The sequence below is a fragment of the Triticum aestivum genome, chromosome 2D (assembly GCF_018294505.1).
Source record: "Triticum aestivum cultivar Chinese Spring chromosome 2D, IWGSC CS RefSeq v2.1, whole genome shotgun sequence".
Taxonomy (NCBI): Eukaryota; Viridiplantae; Streptophyta; class Magnoliopsida; order Poales; family Poaceae; genus Triticum; species Triticum aestivum.
In genome coordinates, this window is record NC_057799.1 from 263,180,737 (window position 1) to 263,187,373 (window position 6,637).

A 6,637-nucleotide genomic window follows, 5' to 3' on the forward strand; every position below is an offset into this window, starting at 1 on the left:
GCTCACGGATTACTTGTCGCGTGGGATGTCGATCTTGTATGCATTGGTGTTGTAGCGTGCAAGCACCTTGAAGGGTCCATCCGCTCGGGGTAGTAGCTTGGACTTGCGTTCCTTGGGGAAGCGATCCTTGCGAAGGTGTAGCCACACAAGATCTCCAACATTGAACATCATGGGTTCCTTGTTGACGTTGAGCTTGGTCGCGAGTCGTTGTACTTGGCGCTCGATAGTGTTCCTTGTATCTTCATGCATCTTCTTGAGGAAGTTGACTCGGGCACTCGCGTCCATGTTTGTGCGCTCTTGTAGTGGTAGAGGTAGAATGTCCAATGGGGACAATGGATTGAAGCCATAGACGACCTCGAAGGGGGATTTGCCGGTAGTCGAATGTCTTGCTCGGTTGTAGGCGTACTCGGCGATGGGTAGGCACTCCTCCCACTCCTTGATGTTCTTCTTTATCAACACGCGTAGTAGAGTGGAGAGCGTGCGGTTCGTCACCTCCATTTGGCTGTCGGTTTGTGGATGGTATGCCGAAGAGAACAAAAGCTTGATTCCGAGCTTGGCGCACAAGGTCTTCCAAAAGTAACTCAAGAACTTGACGTCACGGTCCGAGACAATCGTCTTTGGCACTCCATGAAGTCGCAAGGTTTCCCTACAAAACAAATTTGCAACATGTGAAGCATCGTCTATTTTGTTGCAAGGAATGAAATGAGCCATTTTGGAGAATCGGTCCACAACAACAAAAACGGAATCCTTGCCATTTCTAGTTCTAGGCAAACCAAGCACAAAGTCCATGCTAATATCTTCCCATGGTTGATATGGAATTGGAAGTGGCATATAGAGGCCATGCGATTGTGCTTTAGACTTAGCTTTGCGACATGTAGAGCATCGGTTGGTGAAGCGATTGACGTCGCGAAACATCTTGGGCCAAAAGTAGTTCTTAGAGAGCGTAGCAAATGTCTTGTCGCGTCCAAAGTGGCCCATGAGTCCGCCTCCATGAGATTCCTGCAAAAGCAACAAGCGAAAAGAGGACTCGGGGATGCAAAGTTTGTTAGCTCTCATAAGATATCCATCTTTGATGTAGTATCGATCCCAAGAAGTATGCGTCAAACACTTTGCATAAGGAATAGCAAATGTAGGATCATGCTCATACAAGTCTTTTATATGCTAAAAGCCAATGACATTAAACTCAAGTTGAGTAACAAGCATGCATATACGGGAAAGTGTATCCGCCACAACATTTTCCTTACCTTTAATGTACTTAATGACATAAGGAAAAGACTCAATAAACTCACTCCATTTAGCATGACGCTTGTTCAACTTAGTTTGACCCTTAAGGTATTTAAGCGTTTCATGGTCGGTATGGATGATGAACTCATGAGGGCGTAGGTAATGTTCCCATTCATGCAAAACTCGCACTAAAGCATATAGCTCTTTGTCATAGATGGGGTAATTGAGTTGCGCTCCGGAGAGTTTCTCACTAAATTAAGCAATTGGGCGCTTCTCTTGTGTTAACATACCTCCTATGCCATTACCACTAGCATCGCAATGAATTTCGAAAGGTTTGTCAAAGTTGGGTAATGCAAGCACGGGAGCATGAGTAAGCAAATTATTGAGCTCATTGAAAGCGATATCTTGGGATGTTCCCCAAACAAACGGTGCATTTTTCTTACTCAAAGCATGCAAAGGTGAAGCAATAGTGCTAAAATCCTTCACAAATCTGCGGTAGAAACCGGCTAAACCAAGAAAACTACGCACTTGTTGCAAATTGGTTGATTGGGGCCAAGTTTTAATAGCATTGATTTTAGATTCATCAACATGAACACCCTTAGAAGATACTACGAAACCCAAGAAAACAAGCTTATCAACACCAAATAGGCATTTTTCCATATTAGCATAAAGTTGCTCTTTTCGAAGTGTTTGTAGCACGGTGCGAAGGTGGGTGACATGCTCTTTGAGAGATTTGCTAAACACAAGGATATCATCAAAGTGGACAACAACAAATTCACCAATGTAAGGGCGAAACACATAATGCATAAGACGCATGAAGGTACCGGGTGCTTCCGATAAACCCATAGGCATGACTAACCACTCATATAGACCAAACTTTGTTTTGAAAGCGGTTTTCCATTCATCACCCTCTTGTATGCGGATTTGATAGTAACCACTTTTAAGATCAATTTTGGAAAAGATAGTGGCACCGCAAAGTTCATCAAGCATATCATCAAGGCGTGGAATGGGGTACCTATAATGAACGATGATAGCATTGATAGGTCTACAATCGGAACACATGCGAAAGCTACCGCCTCGTTTTGCACAAGAATGACCGGTACGGCACAAGGACTCAAACTTTCACGCACATGTCCATGGTCTATGAGATGCTTTACTTGCCTTTGAATTTCTTTGGTTTCTTCGGGGTTGACGCGGTAGGGCGCTTTGTTTGGAAGCGGCGCTCCGGGGATGAGATCGATTCGGTGCTCAATGCCTCGTAGTGGAGGTAGACCCGGAGGTAGCTCATCGGGGAAAACATCATGGAATTCCTGCAATAAAGACTATAACACCAAAGTTAGATCATGAGAGTTGTTAGTTTTTGGTGCCTCGTCCTTGCACAATAGGACATAGTGTAGGACACTTGATGGGTTCTCACACACTTCTCTCATCTCACGTTTGGTGGCAAAGATAACTAAGTTTTTCTTATCGCTCATCGTGGAGGCACTCACTTTGGGCTTGTGGCCCTCACTCTCTTTTTGGTGGTTCGCTCTCTCACTATTCTCTCCACGATGGGTGTTTTGCTTGTCGGCGAGCACTTGGCTTAGGGACATAGGACGTAGCACAAACTCTTTCCCTTTCATCTTGAAGCTATAGTGATTTGTACGCCCATTGTGAATGACACCTCGGTCAAATTGCCAGGGCCGTCCAAGAAGGAGGTGGCACACGGTCATCGGAAGGACATCACACTCCAAAGTGTCTTCATAGGCGCCGATCTTGAAAGAGACTTGTAGTCTATGCTCGACTTGTATGGTACCGGTGTCGCTTAACCATTGAACCTTGTAGGGGTGCGGGTGCTTCATCTTGACCAATTGGAGTTTGGAGCATAGTTCTTCACTTGCCAAGTTATGGCAACTCCCTCCATCGATGATGACCTTGACGGACCGTCCATTGATGCCGGCCTTTGTGTGGAAGATATGGCATCTTTGATATTCGTCTTGTTGATGTTGAAGAGTCAAGACCTTGGAGACAACAAGAGCGGGACTTGAGTCTTCGTCACAAAAGATGTGATCATCTTCTTCTTCATTGTTCACTTGTCGGTGCATGGCCACTTGCTCAAGGGCTTCCATTTCTCCTTCACTCATGGAGTCGTAGGTTCCGTCGTCGTTGAGGGTGCGCTTGTTTGTGCACTCGAAGGACTTGTGGCCTCAGCCTCCGCATGTGAAACATTTGATGGAACTTGTCTTTATGGTCTCATCGGCTGGAGTAGATGATGATGAAGCTTTCGGCTTGAAGTTGCTTGTTGATAGAGGCGAGGGTGTCCTGATCTTTTGATGAGATGATAACTATCGATTTGGTGGAGCCGACTTTGACGATCCGACTACAAACGTGCACGACGTTGCGCCTTAGCAATCGCTAAACCAATCTCCCGAGGTTACTGACGATGCTGGAAGCAGAATCAGCTTGACCACGAAGGTCTATTCCTGCACGCAATCGAAGAACAAGCAAGAATATGATAATGCAATCTGAATATTGCGAATATAGATGAAGTATTGATAAAGGTGGGGATCCGTAAGCGGTCTTGGTGTGGTCATTGGACACAAACGAGGTACACGAAGTTGCAATGGCTAACTTTTAACTAAACAAATCCCAAGGAAAAAGCTACTAGATTGATCTACTTATATAGGAGCAAGGGGTGGAGGCCAAGGAGGTGGGAGGACGTCCCAAGGCAGCCTAAAACTAACCCTAGGTCGTACAAGGCTCATGGGCCCAAGTGGAGGTGATGCAACACCTTTGGACTTGTTGTTTGACTCGGATTCTGCTGCAGCGTCAGATTGTTTCGTCCATATCTCAACGCTCTGGACGAATTTAAAGGTGAATCTAATTGGGTTGGAAAGAGGACGAAATCTACTTTCCAACAAAAAAAGAATCACCCAATTCGGAGTCCGTATAAAAAAGTTATTGGCGTTTTGAGTCAGGTATGTCTGTACAGTCCGAATCTGAATCCAGAACGTGAGAGACTTGGACTCTATTTTCTCTTGGCCCAAAAGTGACGTGAGAGGACTTTTTGAACAGAACCTAAACTTCTCCTTTTCCCCTATATTCATATGTGGATTGTACAAATGTCCCATACACCTGCAATTAGACAAAACACAAAAGTGTGTGAAGTATTTTTGTTCTGGATAACATAAATAGATTATTGAATAGTTTGCACTAGAAATCACCTGATAAATATGCATGTATGCAATATTTTTGGTCGTATCCAAGGTAGCCATGTCCTCATCATCCTCCCCTTCTTGAAAACAAAGCCGTCCTCGGCGTTGCTTAATCTGAAATGTGGCTAATAAAAGAGATAAGGTGTACATGTTGTATATATACATGTCATCCATTTTTACTTCCCTTGATTTTTGCACATATGACACATGTATACATGAGTAACTTTCATAGTTAATAAAATATAAAGCCAAAATATTATCACAAGAAGTAGAAGGCATGAAAGTATTGCAACTCAGTTTGCACATATAAGTGAAGCTGTTATTCACGTGAAAAGATTGACAATATTCATCATTAAACCATCCCAACATTGGTGAATAAACCTTACTTGCATCAAATTTACATGCTACAACATGCTTAAATAAGCAAACATGCAATAAGTCATTGGACACAGAATCATCACCAAGATTAGAGGTCATATCAAATGATTAAATATTGGTTCTTTTGCATCAACAGTTAATTCAATGGGTGCACTCAAAATTGTTGGTACTTCAACTGTTTGATCATATGACGCATTCATGACAGTAACACGATTCTCTAAAATAGGTGATGTGCTCAAATCAACAGGTAACTCAACACATGATGTATTCAAGTTAACTAGGCATGCATCATTCTCATGTGAAGTTATATCATCAATACCTTTACAGTTACCTTGTCGCAAAGATGTAGCTGATGTATGTACGGATGATGGCAATGTACCATACTCTTGAGATGATGTCGCGCTCACAATCTGAGGTGTGGCTGCTCTAGTAGGTGCAACGGTGGAGGAACCAACCGGTGGTGGTGAGCATGAACTGGAATAGTTGTTGTTGTAGTCACCCAATGCGTCCTCCTGTAACTATCTCTCAAAGGTACAAGCACGAACATGCATACCAGTAATGCAACGAGGAATATACTGAAATCGTGCCTGAATATCATGGTTCAAACCACCAAAAAATCTATTCATTGTATCATCCTCAGATTCTTCTATGTCACAATGATGCATATAAGATTTGAACTCTTGGTAGTAAGCATGAACAGTGTTGTTGCCTTGTTTAAATTGTTCAAATTTGCGAAGCAATTCACGGCGATAGTAAGGAGGGAAAAATTGTGGTCTCATTACATCTTTCAAATCTTTCCAAGTTGTGGGTTGGTTATCAATGTTTTTCTTACAATGCACACTCCACCAAACAGAAGCAAAACCAGTAAATGCTCTAGTGGCAGCTCGTACTCGCTCAAGTTCAGAAAAGTCATGGTGACTAAAAACTTGTTCTACTTCAAGCTCCCAAGCTAGATAAATAGCAGGATTAAATCTACCCTCAAATGACGGTAAAGAGATAACCTGACCATGTGCTTGTGTGTGTTGTCCCAACTCTCGTGATGGTGAAGATGTGTCCGTCGTCCAAGAACTTCTATCTCCGGAACCTGTCATGATTAGTAGAAACAAGAAACAAAATTCGAGAATAATGTTCCTATGAACTACTAGGATGTGGTTGTAAAGTGCTCACAGTAAAGCAAATATCAATATCTTACAAGTTCTTACCATGCGGCAGGTGGTGACAGGCAACCAGCAGTGTCAAATAACTCCGAAGATTGTGTAAAGCGATTGCCAGGGGAACGTACGTATACACGGTGTAGAAATATGTGGAGCTGGGTTGGCTATATATGGTAGCAAAAGATTAGCAATAATCAATTCAAAGATGCAATGTTGAATAAACGCTCAACGACGGTACTCTGCTGGTCCTAGGCTAGACCGGACTAGAGACGCGAGCCTAGAACACTAATGAGGTCACAGCGTAGCACAACTAGCATCAATGACGGATACTAAGTAGCTCTGGACAGTAAGATATAAGTGAAGATCACAACGACAGTAAAGATAATGATGAAAAATAACTGCCAAACAGGATATACAACAACTCTCTCTCCAACTTTCCTCTTGAAAAGTTTGAGCCAATTTTCTGATATTTTTTTAAAGAATGCTACTAACTCAAGCTTTCCAATGCAAAAAGAATCACTCAATTCCGAGTTGATATGAGGAGTCAAAGAATTCTGAAACTGGCTTGAAAACTGGAATAAGCTGTGTCCGCGAACTTCGGAGGGCAAAAAGACCTATTTAGAAGACGATTTTGAGGTGTCAAGTATTAAACAAGTCTCTGCAACTATTTAGATGCGGCTCATGGCT